Source organism: Palaemon carinicauda, unplaced genomic scaffold, assembly GCF_036898095.1.
Source record: "Palaemon carinicauda isolate YSFRI2023 unplaced genomic scaffold, ASM3689809v2 scaffold186, whole genome shotgun sequence".
In the NCBI taxonomy this organism is placed as follows: domain Eukaryota; kingdom Metazoa; phylum Arthropoda; class Malacostraca; order Decapoda; family Palaemonidae; genus Palaemon; species Palaemon carinicauda.
The window spans coordinates 155001-174988 of record NW_027169436.1 but is presented as its reverse complement, the minus strand read 5'-3'; the positions used below and the strand labels follow the sequence as shown (position 1 = coordinate 174988).

Here is a 19988-nt window from a genome sequence, read left to right as displayed (position 1 = left end):
TTTGTCCCACCGTCACCGGAAAGCATCTTGCCAAAGAGTCTTGGGTTCTGAGACTGGGGGGAAGAACAGCGGAAGCTTGAAGTTCCAGGCTGTCGCGATCAGGTCCCCCAGGACAGGACTTGCTGGTTACTATAGGCCAAAGACCCACAGGTATTCTCTATCTGCGAGGCTTTGCTCAGATAGTCGGAGAGAACATTCCTCTGCCCGGAATGGGCGAGCCGATAGTGGTATTGAGAGGACCTCGGATCATCTCAGTATCTCTACTGCAAGATGCGAAGGTATGAAAATGCGTCGCTTGCTGGTTGGAATACGCCAGTACCATGAAGTCGTCGCGCACGGAGCGACTCGGCAGGAACTGTAGGATCTGTAGAGGGGCCAGACTACGGCCCCTAAGCCTGCCTGAAAGATGGGGAGGTATCCTTCAGGTCCTGACCATAGGCCTGAACCGGTACATGCCCCCCCCCCTTTTCTTTGACGAGTCCGAGAACAGCATCAAAATGTGGGGAAAGGACAAGAATATCCACTCCCATCAAGAGGTTCCATAGGTCAACCCCCATTGCAGATCTACACGTTCCGCTGGTCCCATAGGGGCCATAAAGTCTGGTTAATCGTTGCTTTGATACCACCGGAACTTGGGCCGCCTCACAGGGAACTTACCCTGAGGCGACCGTTCGGGACTTTAGACGGGTCAATGAGGAAAAGAGACCCAGGAAACGTTCCAAGGTAGGGCTGAAAGCTCTGCTTGACTCAGAACAGGTACTGCGACTCTCCTCAGCCTTGCCAGAGTCAACTGAAGGGAAGGCTCGGAGAAGGAGGCAACAGCATCTGGTGTTCCCAGGCGGTCACCCATCCAAGTACTGACCAGACCCAACATTGCTCAACTTCGCTGATCGGACGAGAAGCGGTGTTTTCAACGTGGTATGGCCGTTGACTCAATATCATGGCTAGATACTTCAGATGTTGAGGCAGAAGTAGAGAAGGCTCCTAGCAAATTACCATGATCCCTCACTCATGTTAAGGACCCGGAAGCCTGTCCCGGCGTCGAAGGTCGAACCCGAGCCTACCGGAGTTGACCAGACCTCCAAAAGGCGAAGGAGGCGGAAGCCTGCTCCTGAGCGGCCATGAGCAAAGCAGGGAGAGTTCTCTGGGGAAAAACCTGTGATGCCGCGGCGGGATCGCCACACCGCATCTTAAGCAGGAACACCTGTAGTCTAGGCTGAATTCCAAGAGCTTCCTGGAAGATGGATGGAATGGAAACTGGAAGTACCCGTCCTTCCGATCTAGGGCCTAAGGAGTCCTGCAGCCTCGTTAACAGTCTGATCGACTCTGCTGTTCCACGCTGGACGAAGTTTGTTCGACAAACTTGATCAGAGCTGAGAGGTCGACGACGGAACTCCCGTCTCAGATGCTTTGCTACGAGAAAGGATCGACTGAAGAAGCCGGGGGGTGAAGCCGTCGACAACCCTATGGAGGACCTTCTCCTAAGGCATGGATCCTTCTGCCCAAACGGGCAAAACTCTTGCCGACCCCATGGCATAGAGGTTCAGTGACACTGGATTCCCTGACAGAGACGGAGAGATGGTAAGAGCGAGGCGCGATATCCTTGGCTGATCACGGAGATCGTGCAGGAATCGGCATCGGGAAGCTGTTATCCGGATGAGTAACCTTAGGAATCCTTCCAGCGTGAGACCTGCAAGGGGGGGTTGCCAATCCTAGAGTTTGTGAACTCTGCCGCTCCCTCTAGGATTATGCCTCCCCGGGAGAGCCTCCCGTGCTACCTGTCCCTGACAGGAGGGGACTGCTATTGTACACCTTGTCTTAGCTGCCATAGCCGGTCCGATAACCTAGGCCGACGAGGCTGAAAGAAGAGGCGTTGGAGGCCTGCAGGGTCTGGAAGAAAGCGCCTTGGAGGAGTGAAAACGGAAGTCGACTTCCTCCGCACAACAGCTGTCCATGTCTCTGTCCTTGGGCTCAAACAAGCTCTTCCCAAGGATGGAAGAGTGTCTGAGCTTGTCGACATCCACGGATGAGACACCCGAGGGGAAGTCCTCGGTCACTGCGTCTAGATGCTCCAACATCGAGTTTGCCCGCAGGTTCGAAACGGAGACGGAACGCAAAGGAGCTTGAGCCTGAGAGGAGGAAAGTACCTATGATCTTCCTGGAGCTTCCTTGTACAAAACCTCGGGTCGCAACCGAGGAGGGAAAGGACCTGGTAAGACCCTTCCACGGGATGGAGAAGAGGAAGGGCTAAACCAGTCACCCCTTGCCCGACGGAGAAATCTCGAAAGGAAAACTTCCTGGCACGACCCTTCCAGGGAATGACGAGGAGGAAGGGCTAACCCAGGTTCTGGAAAGAAGAATGTTGCTCAGACCTCTCTGAAGATTCTTCCTGCTCTTGCACGTGCCATGCTCTGCGTTTACGGGGTGAAGACCGTGTTCTGGAAATACGCGCTCCAGAAGACTCGCCAGGCTGGCTATGTTGCGAAACCCCGACGGGAATCGCGGTCGCAATCGCCCTGGCGCTCGCGCGATGGTAAATCAATGGTTCGCATGTGGCCGAACGTGGAAGCGCCAGTGCGCGGACGAAAGTGCGCGAGGGAGCGCAGAAGCGCGAGCGTGGTTGGAAGGGCGAGAGCTGGCGGTCGGAATCCGATACTGTAGTTCACAGGCGAGCGATGACCCGTAGGCAAGCAATGGCTACTGCAGGAATCAGGCCGTCGGTTCGCGCGATGGAACCCCGTCGGTTCGCGCGATGGAACCCCGTCGGTTCGCGCGATGGAACCCCGTCGGTTCGCGCGATGGAACCCCGTCGGTTCGCGCGATGGAACCCCGTCGGTTCGCGCGATGGAACCCCGTCGGTTCGCGCGATGGAACCCCGTCGGTTCGCGCGATGGAACCCCGTCGGTTCGCGCGATGGAACCCCGTCGGTTCGCGCGATGGAACCCCGTCGGTTCGCGCGATGGAACCCCGTCGGTTCGCGCGATGGAACCCCGTCGGTTCGCGCGATGGAACCCCGTCGGTTCGCGCGATGGAACCCCGTCGGTTCGCGCGATGGAACCCCGTCGGTTCGCGCGATGGAACCCCGTCGGTTCGCGCGATGGAACCCCGTCGGTTCGCGCGATGGAACCCCGTCGGTTCGCGCGATGGAACCCCGTCGGTTCGCGCGATGGAACCCCGTCGGTTCGCGCGATGGAACCCCGTCGGTTCGCGCGATGGAACCCCGTCGGTTCGCGCGATGGAACCCCGTCGGTTCGCGCGATGGAACCCCGTCGGTTCGCGCGATGGAACCCCGTCGGTTCGCGCGATGGAACCCCGTCGGTTCGCGCGATGGAACACCGTCGGTTCGCGCGATGGAACACCGTCGGTTCGCGCGATGGAACACCGTCGGTTCGCGCGATGGAACACCGTCGGTTCGCGCGATGGAACACCGTCGGTTCGCGCGCGGGCGAACATTGGAGCGCATGTGCGCAGGCGCGCATGCACGTAGGTGCGCGGGCGCGCATGCACGTGGTCGTGCGGTCGCGCGGGCACGTGGGCGTGTGGTCACGCAGGCGGTCGGGAGACCGATGGCGCGTAGGCGGGCAATGACGCGTTGACGAGCGATGGCGCGTCTTGGCGAGCGAAGGCGCGTTGGCAAGCGATGGCGCGTCGGCAAGCGATGGCACGTTGGCAAGCGACGGCGAGCGGTGGTGCGTTAACAAAACGCTAGTGCGCAGGCGAAGAATCGCGCGGGCGCGTAGGAGATCGCTGACGCGTAAGAGACTAGGGATGATTAGCGCGCATCGCGCTAATCAGAAGGCGCGCAGGTGCATCAGGAAGGTGAGTGCCGATGCGAGCTGTCAATCAGGCGATCCTGGACGGTCAGGAAAGACTGTTGGCGCCCATTGGTGCGTGGCAGAAAAGGGCGCTCAGATGTGTGCTGGCGATTGAAGGAAGCTGGCGCACAGAAGGACAGAAGTAAAGGTGAGCGCTGGCGAGCAGGAGGAAGATCTACGGCAGACTCAGCTACCGGAGATCGTGGTCCACAGCAGGCGAGTGATAGATCAGGGGACCTGACACGCGTGGAAGATCGATGGCGATCGTTGACGAGCAGGAGATCGCTGACGAGCAGGCGATTGTTGACGCGTCTGTGGTCGCTGGCGAGCTGGTGATCGCTGGCGAGCAGAAGGGCGACGCGTGGAATCCTGTGCGTAGAAGAAGAGTCCTTGTCCAAGACCTGAACCGAAGTTCTAGGTTGCGCGGGCGAACGTGGGCGCACAGGGCGCGTATCAGGAACTGGAAGCGCAGGTGCGCTCTGACGGGCAGGAGATCTAGAGCGCTCAGGAGACAGATGGTGCGCAGGGGGGCGCACACCAGGAACAGCAGGATGTTCGGAGTCCTCAGGAGAGCGCTGGCGATCAGTGGGGCGACGATCATCAGGAGAGCGCTGACGAACAGGAGAGCGCTGGCGAACAGGAGAGCGCTAGCGATCAGGAAAACGCTGACGAGCAGGAGAGCACCTGTGCGCTAACACTGCAGAAGGGCGCGCAGGGGAACCCTGACACGCAAGGGAAGCACCCCACGTGGGAGGCAACCCTTTGCCCCGAAGGGACCGTTGCCCGTCGGATGACGAGGTCAGACTGCTGTCCATCTGCACCAGGGGCGGAAGGTCAGGAAGGCGTTGGAGATCGATCCCGGAGAGATCTAAGGAGGTAGGAGCTGCAGGCTGCATACGGAGGAGATTCAAAAAGGCGCCTCTTAGCATCCTTATAGGGAGATGGGAGGCCCTTACAACGTAGCGGACGGTGAGCCTTACGGCGAAGGAGGCCAACAGCAACAACATGAGAAGAGTCCTCCGAAGAGGAGTCTCTATGAGTGTACTCCCTCGCGAACGAAAGAGAAACACTTCGTAGAAGAGACGGGTCAGCCAGTGACCTAAAAAGAGCAATCCTCCGAAGAGGGGCTCCTGCAGTTGCCCAGCCCCTTGAGCGTAACTGCAGGTGCGACCGCTCAGCACCAAGAGCATAGTCGCACGAAAAAAAGGCAAGAGGAGATCCCCCCAAAAGGAAAAAACTCAAGCCTGGATAGGAAAACTTCCCTCGGAAGGAAAGTTACCCACCCAAGGAGGCGAGCCTCCTGAGTGTTCTAAAATAAACTGGAGAGCTGTCAATCGTCACGGGAGTACTTCCAGGAGAAGGAGACACGCCCCTGACGAAGATCTATAGGGGAGGCAGCAACAGCAGAATCCCCAGGCCTCAACAAGACAGCTCACTCCGTTGCCACATTACAGAAACGAACTAGATCGTTAACTGTGAAAAATAAAAACAAAAATCATCAGTTAACATTCATTTCCCCGGGAAGACTCCGAAGAGGAATCCCGAGGAAAAAAAAAAAAACACAAGAATTACACAACAGGCACGTGCCCTCACAACCACTTACACTCACGGAAGGAGAGCTGTAACAAACACAGAATTATAACAATTATAATTATGTAACTATGTAATTGCGTAATTTAAAAAATTAATGAACACTAAATAAAGAACGAAAACCCCGAAAGGAATGGCTCTACAAAACTGAGAAATCAACCAATACAATTAGATTCATAAACTAATTGAGACAAAACATACGGCGTAGCAACCCCACCCACACGGGAAGGAAGCTACTCAGACGTAGTAAAGGCAACGTAGTAAGGGTGAACGACCTCAACAGAGATTGATTGATTGATTTAAAGTTTTCAGGCATCCTGACATCTAAGGTAACTGACGCCGGTAACATTTAATTGATGTATACAAAAATAAAAAATGAAATAAAATAAAAATAAGAGAGTATTCAATTAAAATCATAAAAGTTGAATGTCAAGAGAGAAAGACCGAAGTCAAACTCGATCGCAACCCATGAAATTACACCGTGGTGGCCTAACTGCCGAGGGCTCCACGGAGATATCGTACACTACACACACAAGCACGAACTCTAAAAAGGAAACTTACTGATTCCTATACTCAAATATATACATAAACGCAAAAAAAAGTTTACATATATAATGAGTAAAAGAAAAGTAAGTGATTAAGTAACGACAAAACAAAATATGGCTGCCAAGCGAGGACAAAGACAGGCATGTCTGTCCATTGTCCGAGCCAAAAGTGAAGAGAGACATTTCACCAGTGTGTGAGGGAGGGAGGGGTAGCAAGCTACCCCTGCTAACTAGCACGGGGTAGGAAACCCTCGTTAAAATCTAATGGCTCGTCATTTCAGCTACGCCGAAAGTAATACCCAATGTAAATAGCGTGGTTTGTATTTCGGTTACGGAACAAATTAAAAATAATCTCGTACCTCCAATACAAGATCTAGAGGCCAGGTTATTCAGAGGAAAAAAGAAAGCTGTCTTTCCTTGGTGCTTCTGAGACTCTAAACAGTCTCCCACCATCCTTAAAGCTTCATTGATGACCACGTGTAAATTCAGAGGGTGGCGAACGTGGAGCAACAGGCATAAAATAATTTGGAAACTAATCATAAAAACTTTCATGAGTTTCTAAATCAACTGAATGACGAAAGGAATAAGGATCTTCTCCTTCTGAGAATCTCAAATTCAACAAGAGAAAAGTGATCACCAATATCTTCTACTGACAAAGATCTTGTAAGACGTGGCGCCGAACGTCCTGAAAGATGAGGCGCCGAGCGTTCTGAAAGACGAGGCGCCGAGCGTCCTGAAAGACGAGGCGCCGAGCGTCCTGAAAGACGAGGCGCCGAGCGTCCTGAAAGACGTGGCGCCGATCGTCCTGAAAGACGTGGCGCCGAACGTCCTGAAAGACGTGGCGCCGAACGTCCTGAAAGACGAGGCGCCGAGCGTCCTGAAAGACGTGGCGCCGAGCGTCCTGAAAGACGTGGCGCCGATCGTCCTGAAAGACGTGGCGCCGAGCGTCCTGAAAGACCGTGGCGCCGAGCGTCCTGAAAGACGAGGCGCCGATCGTACTGAAAGACGTGGCGCCGATCGTTCTGAAAGACGTGGCGCCGATCGTCCTGAAAGACGTGGCGCCGATCGTCCTGAAAGACGTGGCGCCGATCGTCCTGAAAGAAGTGGCGCCGAGCGTCCTGAAAGAAGTGGCGCCGAGCGTAAAATGATCTTCATTACGTCACTCGGCGCGTTCAGTTCATCAGAGGGTTCTCATGGCCGACTGGCGCTCTGGAACAAAAACCGTGTCTATGTTGGTTCGTAAGCATTATAGTATTGCTATTATTAGCAAATGTGATGCAATGCAAGACTCTAACAGCAATGTTAGTAGCTTAACGTCCAATGCTCTTTGCTTTCCCATGGCAAGGGCTAGCATTCTTGGGAACGTCAACAGGAACGCTCGAGAGGACGTCTGCTCGTGAGCTAACGCCTCTCGTTTCCTTTGGCCGATCGACATTCCTTCTCCCAGGGGTTGGGGAGCTTGGAAGAGGTCTAAGGCTAGGAAATAACGTCCACTGTGCTGAATAAATTCACTGCACTAATTTAGCACTGAAACTTGCACTTTTAACTCTTACACAAAAGACCATAATTAGTCCTGCCCGTTGTGATAGATCTTTCTCTACTGCCAAGGGCTTGAATGAGAATGCAAAATCGTTTCTAGTTCTTGCTATATAAAAATGTAACAAAATATTTTTTATAAAATATTACCCTGATATTTTCAGTGTAAATAAATGTTTGAACACACTTACCCGGTAGTTACATATAACTACCGGTAAAGATAAATGTTACACATACTCACCCGGTAGTTATATATAACTACCGGGAAAGTTACATGTTATATGATTCAAATGAACAGATATAGGAATAACATATATAAATGTAAACAACCCTTAATTCCTAAAGGTTCCCAAAAATAGTGATTTGTTATTAAAATTAACAGATATCGCAATAACGTATATATATATATATATATATATATATATATATATATATATATATATATATATATATATATATATATATATATATATATATATATATATATATATATATATATATATATATATATATATATATATATATATATATATATATATGTAAACAACACTTAAATCTTAAGGGTTCCCAAAAATAGTGGATTGCTACACTTTACAATCGGAACACATATGTGAATATAAGAATAATACTAGAATCCCAACATCGAAAGAAAATCAACAACGATATCAAGTTGGGACTGCATCGTATTTTCATGAGAACTACGCAGCGAAAATTAACAATACGCTAGTTCTATTTAATCTTTGAAAATAGTATCGATGATTTAAAGAACGAATACTAAAAACACAAAAAAATTTAAAAAATTAATATAATCTTTTTATATTAAAAGTTAAATACTTATTGTAAGTTAGATTTCCTTTTCATTCTTTACAAGAAAAAGCAAAGAAAAGAATTATGCAACATATTACGCAGTACTATGTTGCTTACGTCACACGATTGTGATGTCATAGAGATGGTGGAACGATCTCCGCCATCATGTTAAAGAGTAGGTTCGTAAGTTTTACAGTAGGGGGAAAAAACTCCCATTCCTACCTCTGTTAAGATACAAACGTAGTTAAAGCACTAACACTCAGTAAAGATAAAATCCAACCAGCAAAGGCTAAAAATAAATTGTACATCACCAAGATAACTGTAATATACAGGTTATAGCGAGTGAAAAATCCAACATCTTGCCGCTAGCGCGGCAGGGAATATATGAGGGTTCCTGGAATGGTTCCTAGGTACCTCGCTAGGGCGCAGGGGTGGTACACCTGGTTAACCAATCGGCGATTGGCGCGAGATTCAAATTTTCTGCCGTGACGTCAGGGACGTAAGCTATATATATAACTACCGGGTAAGTCTTATGTTTAAAATGGGCAATGACCCATTTTTAATATACTGTGGCAGAGCCTCAGAAGGCAATATGATTACCTTGTCACTCACTACTTTATTATCAGAAGTTGTATTTCTTTTCTTAGGATTACTGGCAGTGCTAGGTGATTTTGATGTCACCTGTGGTAAATTTCCCTTTGATTTTAAGGCCTTTGCATAGCTGGTTGATTTATTCAACAGTCTTTTTGCATGTCTCACACTTATGTGTTCTAAACATGACAAATTCGGAGATAATTTGTATTTTTCCTAACCATACAAACCTTAGCTATTTACATTGGGTTTACTTTCGGCGTAGCTGAAATTGACGAGCCAATAGAATTTTAACGAGGGTTAACTACCCTCGCGCTAGTTAGCGAGGGGGAAGCTACCCCTTCCCCCCCACACACCGGTGAGTTGTCTCACTTCACTTAGAGGTAGGACTTGTCTTGGGGGACAGGACTGGCGGGCAAATATGTGTAAATAGCTAAGGTTTGTATGGTTAGGAAAAATACAAATTATCTCCGAATTTGTCATTTGTTCCGTAACCGAAATACAAACCACGCTATTTACATTGGGTGACTTACCCCTTAGGAAGGGTGGAGAGTCCCCAGCCTTACTGGCTTTGGCTTTACCCGGGGACTCAGACTCCGAGTGAGTAGCACTCGAGAAAAGGAGTCCCTGCGCCTCACAAGTTCCTTGCTCCACAAGGAACGTGTGACCTACATAAGTTGTGTGTGGAGGAATAGAGAGTGACTCGTCCTAGGAAGTCGACCTGGAGTCCTTTAAATAGGAATCTAGACTAGGACGTTCCCAATACCACCTCGTCAGGTTATGGGGGACGCGACAGTATTAATTTTAATACTAGGAACACAAAGGAGCATGGTTTACCTGCAGAGGTTGAGGTCAGCTATGCGGAGACCAGGATGCTGCTTTCCCCAAGAGAGGGGAGGATGAAGAAAGAAGTAAGGGTCAGACATACTGTACTCTTTTAATCACGCAGACTAAAACCGGGTAACAACGCCCTCGACCTTCTGCTACTTGTCCATTAAGGAGCCCGAGGTTAGACCAGCTGTTGTGCAGCCACCACAAGGCCGATAGAAAAGGTATCGAGGCTCCTGTGGGTCAGGTCCTGCAGGTAGTAGGCTGTGAAGGTCGTTTGACGCTTCCAGACCCCAGCTTGTAGCACCTGGGTCATAGAGAAGTTTCTCTTGTAGGCCAGGGACGTAGCAATGCCCCTGACGTCGTGTGCCCTAGGCAGACGTGACGGAGGAGGGTCAGGATTCAAGGCGTGGTGGATGACCCTTCGAATCCAAGCCAAGATGGTGTTCTTGGTGACCCTCCTCTTCGTCCTGCCTGTGCTAACAAACAACGCTTGCACGCGGGGACGAACTGTAGCTGTCCTCTTCAAGTAACGCCTCAGACTCCTCACTGGGCATAATAGCAGATGGTCTGGGTCACTTGTTACAGAACGGAGACTCATGACCCTGAAGGAGTCGAACCGTAGGTCCGGCACTCCAGGGTTCTGAGTCTTGGCAACAAACTCAGGGACGAACCTGAACGTTACCTCCCCCCATCCCCTTGAATGGGCGATGTCGAACGAGAGACCATGAAGTTCACTAACTCGTTTGGCAGAGGCCAACGCAAGTAGGAAAGCCGTCTTCCAAGTCAGGTGGCGATCAGAGGCCTGGCGTAATGGTTCGAAGAGAGGTCTCTTAAGAGCCCTGAGAACCCGAACCACGTTCCATGGAGGAGGTCTCACTTCCGACTGAGGGCAGGTAAGCTCATAGCTACGTATGAGTAGAGAGAGTTCCAGCGAGGAAGAAATGTCCACTCCTTTCAGCCTAAAAGCCAGGCTTAAGGCTGAGCGATAGCTTTCACCGCCAAGACCGAAAGGCGCATTTCCTCCCGCAAATAAACGAGAAACTCCGCTATTGCTGGAATAGTTGCATCGAGTGGAGAGATACCCCTCCGATGACACCAACCACAGAAGACTCTCCACTTTGCCTGGTAGACTTCCGCAGAGGACTTTCGCAGGTGACGAGACATTCTCTCCGCAACCTGTTGCGAAAAGCCTCTCTCCGCGAGGAGACGCTGGATAGTCTCCAGGCGTGAAGCCGAAGCAAGGCTACGGCCTTGTGGAAGATGTTGCAATGTGGTTGTCTGAGTAGCTCGTGTCGTGGGGGAAGCTCTCTCGGAAGCTCCGTCAGGAGCTGCAGAAGGTCCGGGAACCGTTCCGCGTGATGCCATAGCGGTGCTATCAGGGTCATAGACAAGTTGACCGATAGTCTGGTCCTGTTGAGCATCCTTCTCATCAGACAGAACGGTGGGAAGGCGTACACGTCGATGTTGTCCCACCGTTGTTGGAAAGCATCTTGCCAGAGAGCCTTGGGGTCCGGGACGGGGGCAGCTTGAAATTCAAGGCTGTCACGAACAGATCCACTGTCGGGGAACCCCACAAAGTCAGGACTTTGTTGGCTATCTGAGGATCCAAAGACCACTCGGTACTCACTATCTGCGAAGCCCTGCTCAGACTGTCGGCGAGCTCATTCCTCTTGCCAGGAATGAAGCGAGCTGATAGTGTTATCGAGAGAACTTCGGTCCACCTCAGAACCTCTACTGCAAGATGGGATAGCTGTTGTGAAAAAGTACCTCCCTGCTTGTTGATATAAGCCACTACTGTGGTGTTGTCGCTCATCACCACCACGGAGTGGCCCGCCAGGGTCCGTTGGAACTGTTGAAGAGCCAGGAATACGGCCTTCATCTCTAGCAGGTTGATGTGCAGGTACTTTTCTGATTCTGACCAAAGGCCTGAGGTCCTCTGGTTCAGAATGTGGGCCACCCATCCTTCTATTGACGCGTCCGAAAACAGCGTCAATTCCGGGGGAAGGACGAGAAGATCCACTCCCTTCCGCAGGTTCTCGTCGATCAGCCACCACAGCAGGTCCACCTCTTCCGAGGGTCCTATCGGGACCAGAAAGTCCGGGGAATCGGAACCTTGACTCCACAAAGACTTGAGCCGCCATTGCAGGGATCTCAGCCTGAGACGGCCGTTCGGGACCAGACAAGCCAGGGAGGCTAGGTGACCTAAAAGACGCAACCACGATTAGGCTGGAAGCTCTACCCGCCTGAGGAAGGGTTCTGCCACCCTCCTCAGCCTTGCTATCCTGTCATTTGACGGAAAGGCTTTGTGGAGATTGGTGTTTAATAACATGCCTAGATAAACCAGTCGTTGGGACGGCTGCAGAGAGGACTTCTCGAGATTTACCATGATCCCCAAATGTTGGCAAAGTCCCAGAAGCCTGTCTCGGTGCCGAAGAAGGGTCGACTCAGAGTCTGCCAGGATCCGCCAGTCGTCCAGATATCGGAGGAGACGGATGCCGTTCCTGTGCGCCCATGACGAAATCAGGGTAAACACTCTGGTGAACACCTGAGGTGCTGGGGAGAGACCGAAGCACAGCACCTTGAACTGGTAGGTCTTGTTGTCTAGGCTGAATCTCAAGTACTTCCTGGAAGACGGATGGATTGGGATCTGGAAGTACGCGTCCTTCAGATCCAGTGTACACATGAAGTCTTGTGGTCTCACTGCAAGTCTGACCGTGTCCGCTGTCTCCATGCTGATCGGAGTTTGCTTGACAAACTTGTTCAGAGCCGAGAGGTCGATGAAGGGTCTCAAGCCTCCAGACGCCTTCTTTACAAGAAAGAGTTGACTGAAGAAGCCTGGGGAGCCGTCGAAGACCTCCTCAAGAGCATCTTTCTTGAGCAAGGTCTCGACTCCTGCCCGAAGGGCTAGCCCTTTTGCCGATCCCATGGCATAGGAGCTCAACGACACTGGATTCGCTGTCAGGGGAGGTTGAGATGTCGTGAATAGGACGCGATAACCCTGGCCGATCATGGAGACCGTCCAAGAATCGGCCCCATGTTGCTGACACCTGTCCACGCAACTTTGTAGGCATCCCCCCACAGGTGGACACGCGGGGAGACTGCCACTCCTAGCGTTTACGGCCGCGGCCGCTCCCTCTAGGAGTTTTGCCTCCCCTGGAGGACTTACCGCCCCTCTTGTCCTTGACAGGAAAGGGCTGGGGCTTAGACACCACTTTCTTAGCTGCCACCGCCTGCTTCGGTGTCCTGCGAGGCTGCTGCTGATGTTGCTGCGGAGCTGGAGGCTTGTAGGGCCGAGATGCGAGGGCCCTTTGAAGGAGCGAGTCTTGGCTAGTCTTCCTCCACCTCTCAGCTGTGCGTTCCATGTCCTTGGGCTCAAACAAACTTTCCCCAAGGATGGAGGACTGTCTGAGCCTGCAGACATCCACGGCGGGGACCTTCAGGTGGATCTTCTCGGTCACCGCATCACGACGCTTCAAGACCGAGTTGGCCCACAGATTGGTAACCTGGTGGGCCAAAAACTCGATGGAACGAGTGCCCGAGAGGAGGAAGGTCTCCAGGGCCTTCCTATTGCTCTCCTTAGACAAATCCTCAGAGCGCAATAGGATGCCCAGAGAACCCAGCCAGACATCCAGCCACGAAGTGGCCTGCATGGCACACTTCGCGACCTTCTCCTGGCTCAGGATCTCTGACGCCGAGAATGTCACCTGCCGGGCGGAGAGCTTCTCAAGCGGAACTCCCCTAGTAAGCTCTTCCACCGAATGGTGGAGGGGAAGAGAAAGGCTGGACTCCCCCATGATCTCAAAGTACCTCCTCTGCTGTAAACGAGGAGGTGGGAGGAGTTTGTTCCCGGCAGAGGAACGACTGGGGGAGGCGAGGTCTGAGAGCTGAGCGTCGACCCTGTCCCTGGCACTCTTCACCCCCCTGGGACCCGGGCAGAGCCGCACTGGCCTTTGGGGGCTTCTGAGTTCCATAGACCTGGTCCAGGACCGTGTCCTTGCCTTCGCGAGGGGCAATCTCTGAGTCCTTGAACCTGGTAAGCTGCCTCATCAGGCTCAAGACCTGCCAGAAGGCATGAGCAGACTCGTGCTGCTCTCCTCCCTGCGGACTGGCAGCTAAGTCTCCTGTCCCCAGAGGCTCTTCTTGGGGAGACACGTGGACGTTCTCCCGGGGTCTGGCTGGTTTTTGACGAATTCGCGAAGAAGACTTCGGAACTGTCTTGGAGTCCTTGGGTTCCCTCCTGGGTGGGATACAAGACTCCAGCAAAGAGGTCTGGAAGGTGCCTTCCACGCGAGTCGGTTCTCCTCCACGAGGAGGGGACTCCCCCCTTGGTGCCGAGGGAGAGACCCCCGCCTCGCTGGACTCTCCTGAAGACGGAAAAGCCTCGTCCACAGAAGGAGAAAACGACTGCGAAGGGGATGGAGCCTTCCTGACGGACCTCTTAGGAACCAACTTCTCCCTGGGAGAAGTCACCACGAAGTCCACTCCTCTCCTTCTCTTCAGCGGGGGCGAGTCTGTCCTTGGCTTGAGTCCGAGATCTGCGAGTGCTGGCTTCATAGCCTGCACTACCGCTCTCATCAAAGGACCAAACCAAGACTGACGAGATACGGACGCAGTGTCCGTAATTCCCGCTGGAGGGAAGGGTATCTCCTGACCCTTTGGAGTGGACGCAACTGGGCCTACCTGCAAAGAAGAAAGGGAAGAATGTTGCCTTGACCTCTCCGACGATTCTTCCTGGTCCTGAGAGAGAAACCTGCGCTTGCGCAGAGGCGATCCTGACTGCGATCTGGAAGCACGGCTACCTGCTGCCGCCACGAGCTGCGGAACCCGGCGAGAACGGGGGTTGCGTTGGGGGTCGCGCTGGCGCTTGCCGGGAGGAGGATCCAATGAATCGCGCGCGGGGGGCTGCTGGAGCGCGGGCGAGTGGGCGCGCTGGTGAGCGGGTGAGTGGGTGCGCGGGCGAGTGGGTGCGCGGGCGAGTGGGTGCGCGGGCGAGTGGGCGCGCTGGCGAGCGGGCGCGTGGGCGTGCTGGCGAGTTGGCGAGGGAACACGTTGGCGCGTGGGCGAGGGAACGCGCGGGCGCACAGGCGATCGCTGTAAATCAGGAGTAAGGCAAGGCGCAGGAGATCGATGGTGTCCTGGAGATCTGTGGCGCGTGGGCGAGCGATGGCGCGTTGGCGAGCAATGGCGCGTAGAACGCGCAGGCGAACGACCGCGTGTGGGCGAGATGGCCGTAGGAGACCTATGTCGATCAAGGTCCAGGTGGCGCCGACGCGTAGGAGAGCGCTTGCGTGCAGGCGAATGCTCGCGCGGGCGCTCAGGAGATCGCCGAAGCTCTGGAGAACGCTGACGAATAGGAAAACACTAACGCGCAGGAGATCGCTGACGCGCAGCAGATCGCTGGCGCGTAGCATGTCGACGCGTAGACTGCTGCGCAGGATCGGGAGGCGCGACGCGCAAAGGCGAACACTCGCGAACAGGCTCAGGATGAGAAGGCGCGTGTGCGCGCTGGCGCGCAGGAACTCTAGAAGTGCGCGCAGGAACCTGTGTGCGCTGCTGCGCAGGTGAAGGAGGACGAGCAGGAACGCGTGGGCGAGGAGGAGTCAGGTCCTTGCCCGCGTCCAGATCCGGAGATCTAGGGCGCGTGGGCGAGCGTTGGCGCTCAGGGCGCGTATTAGGAACAGGATGCGCAGGTGCGCGCTGACGAGCAGGAGATCTTGTGCGCTCAGGAGACAGCTGGCGCGCTGGGGGCGCAACAGGAACAGGAGGTTGTTGACTGTCGACAGGAGAGCGCTGGCGAGCAGGAGGGCGCTGACGATCAGGAGAGCGCTGGCGAGGTGAGTCAGGAGACTGCAAAGCTGGAGAGCGCTTACGCGCTACTAAGCGTGAACACGCAGGAGGGCGCGCAGGGGAACCCTGACGCGCAGGAGGGCGCGCAGGGGAACCCTGACGCGCAGGAGGGCGAGCAGGGAAACCCTGACACGCAAGGGAAGCCCCCACACCGTGGGAGACATCCCTTTGCCCCGAAGAGACCGATGCCCGTCGGCTGACAAGGTCAGAAGCCTGCTGCACATTTGCGTCGGAGGTGGAAGGTCTGGTAGGCGTAGGAGATCGCAAGCGATCACCGGAGAGTTCCAAGGACGTGGCTGCTACAGTCTGCTCCCGACGAGGAGGATCCTCAACAGAGGACGGAGGCGGCGAAGACTCGAAGAGGCGCCTCTCGACTCCCTTATAGGGAGACGGGAGGCCCCTGTGACGAAGAGGACGACGAGCCTTACAGCAAAGGCGGCCACGAGGGAGGTCATCACGAACGTCGGTCCTCCGAAGAGGAGTCTCAGTCAGTGCGCTCCCCCGAGGGGGAGACGTACACGCCGGAGAGACCGTGTGACCCACCTTCCCCTTCGAATGATGTTCGGAAGGGGGAGGAGAGCCTTCAGCAATGTCCACAACATCAGGAACAGCAGAGGTTTGACCAGACCCGTCGGAAGCCTCTGCCACCACAACATCGACAATAGACAGAGGGTCTACCTCTGCTATCACCGGCGACTGCTTGACAGCGGCCCCCAACTGGATAAGGTCAAACAGGGCTTCCTTGGAGGGAAAGTCCTTAAGCCCCAAGGAAGCCCCAAGCTGAAAGAGATCATTGTTAGAGACAGAGTTATGGTCATCAACGTTAGAATCAAAATCCTCCCCCGGGGGAGGAGGGGGAGCCGCCCCGCTATGGGAGGCGACGCCGTCTCCCGCACCCCGAGATCGGGAAACAGAACAAGGGTCTACGCTACCACTCGGCGGCCTCTCACGAAAGGCCGGCCGAGTGAGAGCTTCGGAGGAGGTTTGTCGGCGGAAGAAGAGTCCCTGGAGCCTTCCTCCTTCAAGGCAACCCTTGAAGGAGAAAGGTCTCTCTTAGACTTCTTCTTACGCCAGCGGGCAAACCTCTCCCACTGGGAGGTAGACCACTCCCTGCACTCACTGCACGTTACTTCCTTGTCACACCGTTGGCCTCGATACTGCGGGCAAAGGGTGTGGGGATCAGTTTCGACCGCCGACATGAAGGCCGGCGAGTCCAGGGCACTTGCGCATGATGAAAATAAAAAGGGCGTGGCCAACTTCCAAGCACACAGCTGAGGAAAAGCAAAAGAAAAGATTAAGGCTGTCAATAGCGAGGACGATAGACAGACACGTCTGCACATCGTCCGAGCCAAAAATGAAGTGAGAGACAACTCACCGGTGTGTGGGGGGGAGGGGTAGCAAGCTACTCCTTCCCCTACCCCGTTGCTAACTAGCGCGGGGGTAGTTAACCCTCGTTAAAATTCTATTGGCTCGTCAATTTCAGCTACGCCGAAAGTAAACCCAATGTAAATAGCGTGGTTTGTATTTCAGTTACGGAACAATTGATTTGTTTAGGGCAGCTTCCTCCAACTTATAGAGTTTGCATCTCCTATCAGTTGATTCATGATTCAAATTGCAGTTTGAACACCTGGCCACAAGTGTACATTCTCCAAGATAAATTTTGAAGCAAATACCACACATATTTTCATTTTTACAAACTTTGGATGGGTGTCCAAATTTTAAACAATTAAAGCATTGCAGGGGCTTTTGTTTGAAAGGCCAAACTTTAATCCTTTCATTTTCAGTAACAATATGGAAAGGTACATCAGCATCCTGGAAAATAAATATAATCATTGATGTTACAGGAACCTTACGCACTTTCCATACATTTAGTGGACACACAGAAAGGATCTCCTCTGTAAATAGCGTACAAGTCTCTATTAAAGACCACTCCCCTTCCATAACATATTTAGATGAGGTTTCATTTCCAACGTAATTTCATCACTGCCTGTCTGTAAGTTAGATAGTATTGCAGACTGAGTTGAAGATTTGGCATGGATGAGATAACTATTTTTCCCAAAATGAGATATATCTCCAGGTTAAATGGTTCCTACTTTTTTCTGAATAAACTTAAATATTTTAAAATAATTCCCTATTATCCCTTTAGGTTCAGCTACAAGCCACATTGGTGGTTTGGGTTTTCTCTCTGGAGGCATGGGTACATTTGTCTCTTTTTCAAACCAATCAGCAGGTTTGTACACATCCAATTCCTTTGGGACCTTATCACAAAGAGCTCCCATGATGTTCAATTCGTTAATTTTGATACTACTAATACTACTAATGGCATTAAACACTTCATCAACACTATCAAAAGATATCCAAGAGTCCCATTTTTCATCGCCGAGTCTCATCCTTATTTCCTTTATCAAATGCTCTGTATATATCATCACAATTTGTCTCTAATGGAATTTGGGAAACATGAAGGAATTGCTAGATTTTTTAACATCAGTAAAGTGGTCCTTTTTAGTTCAACAGTCGTCGACAGAATTTTCCTTAATTAGAGTAGCAGAATTCATCAACAGTGCTGGGGGGGGGGGGGCCGCAGCAGCAAATCCAGGGAATGGGGAGTTAGTATTTGAAGGGTCCATACTTAAGGGTAGGATTTTCTTATGGTTTACCTGCTTGAGAATTTTAAGAAAGTATCATACGTTCGCAAGGAAATTTGCAATCTCCACTATCGGCACAATGAGAGTACAGTATACTTCCCAGATGGTCCACTCCATACCCTACCTGAAGGATAGCATCAAAACAGATATAGAGGCACAGGTGTAAACTAAACCCGCCTCTTAGGACTGAGACCAAGGAAATATGGAATCATCCTCCCAATATCTGTAATGATGGGCTTCTGGCTAAAAGTGAAGAATCCCACCTCAACGATTAGATCCCCCTGAATTCCGATGACCCAACCCTTTAGAGTAGTTCCGCCAAAAAGGTCCAAACCTTCTTTGGGATGGTTGAGATTATCCACAACCGTAATCCCTTCTCCCATTCATCCAAGCAGGCAGTAATAACGAATGTGGAAATACCCACGCCATTTAAATAAAATAAAATAAAAATAGATAAATAAATAAATAAACAAATAAAATAAATATATATATATATATATGCATACATCTACATATATATATAGAACTTAAGAGAAATAATACTCATAGAGTTAGGACAGCAAGACAAAAGAAAGTTGATAAAATTAGGAGAAGGTCGAAATAATATTGAGCAGAAGAAAAAGATGAAAGAGAGAAATTTAGATTGGAACTGGGGGAGCAATTTCTCCAAGTTTGAGAGCCCTCTTGCCCGTCACCAAGGTTCAGCACGGGAATGAAATGCCGTGCTGAAGCTCAATGACTTCATCAAGGCATTCACTCATTAAGAGGGACTTTGCGGCAGAAGGTGATGGCCAGACCAGTACAAAGTGTGTTAAAGAGCTCCAGGTTTGTATAGTTAGGGAAAACACAAATTATTCCAAATTTGTCATTTGTTCCAGGCTGCAGCACTATATACAGACCTAAGCTCTTTACATAGGAGACTCACTCCATGGAGGGTGAAAGTCCTACAACCAACTGGCTGGTGATTGTCCCAGGGTGACACTCTGTGCTTCACACAAGCTGTTTAGAGGGAACCCTGACACTTCGTGAACCTTATAGGATGATGGCCTGGGCAACTGGTGCTACGTGTAGAATTTAGCAATGTGATGTGACCAGGTATTCGTAATTTTAGAGCTATTAGCAATGTGACTTGACCAGGTAATCGTAATTTTGGAGCTAAACTCCTCACCTAACCTAGATATTGCTTGGCTCCACCTCACTTGGAAAATGGGAACAACAAATATAAAGTATAAGCAAATATCAGGCAACACAAAAGGCATGGTACCCACCTGCAGTCGGAGGTTGTCAGCTTTCAGAGTTCCACGGATGTTGAACCCCAAGAAAGGGAATGGTGAAATAGTAAGTGGTCAGTCACTCACGCATTCATCCTACTTACTCGCAGGTAACATCTGCCCTCAACTGACTACTACTTGTCTTACAAGGGAGCTGAGGTGTTATTGACTAAGTTTTGTGCAGCCACCACAGGACCTAAGGTAAATGTATTCAAGTTCCTGTGGGTTATGTCTTGCAGGTAGAGGACAGTAAACATTGTTTTCCGTTTCCACGAGCCCGCTTCTAAAACCTGCATCAGAGAGAAACTCTCTTGAACTCCAGGGATGTGCTGACACCCGACGTTGTCAGCACGGGAACGATGACTCGGAGGTGAGGAGCCTAGATGTATGTCTCATTTGATTACCTGTCTGATCTAGGAAAAGTTCCGTGAAATATTCCTTTTAGTTCTCCTCATGCTATCAAAGAACTTGCTGAATTGATAGTGGGCTCTGGAGGGTCTTTTCAAGTAC

General features: G+C 51.6%; 1 non-coding gene across 1 annotated transcript; it reads right to left on the bottom strand.

Moving 5' to 3' along the window:
* Window positions 1-813: 813 nt before the first annotated feature.
* Window positions 814-932, bottom strand: LOC137635862 (5S ribosomal RNA). The gene has a single exon (XR_011042812.1). It is a non-coding gene; the product is annotated as a 5S ribosomal RNA (ribosomal RNA).
* Window positions 933-19988: the final 19056 nt, after the last annotated feature.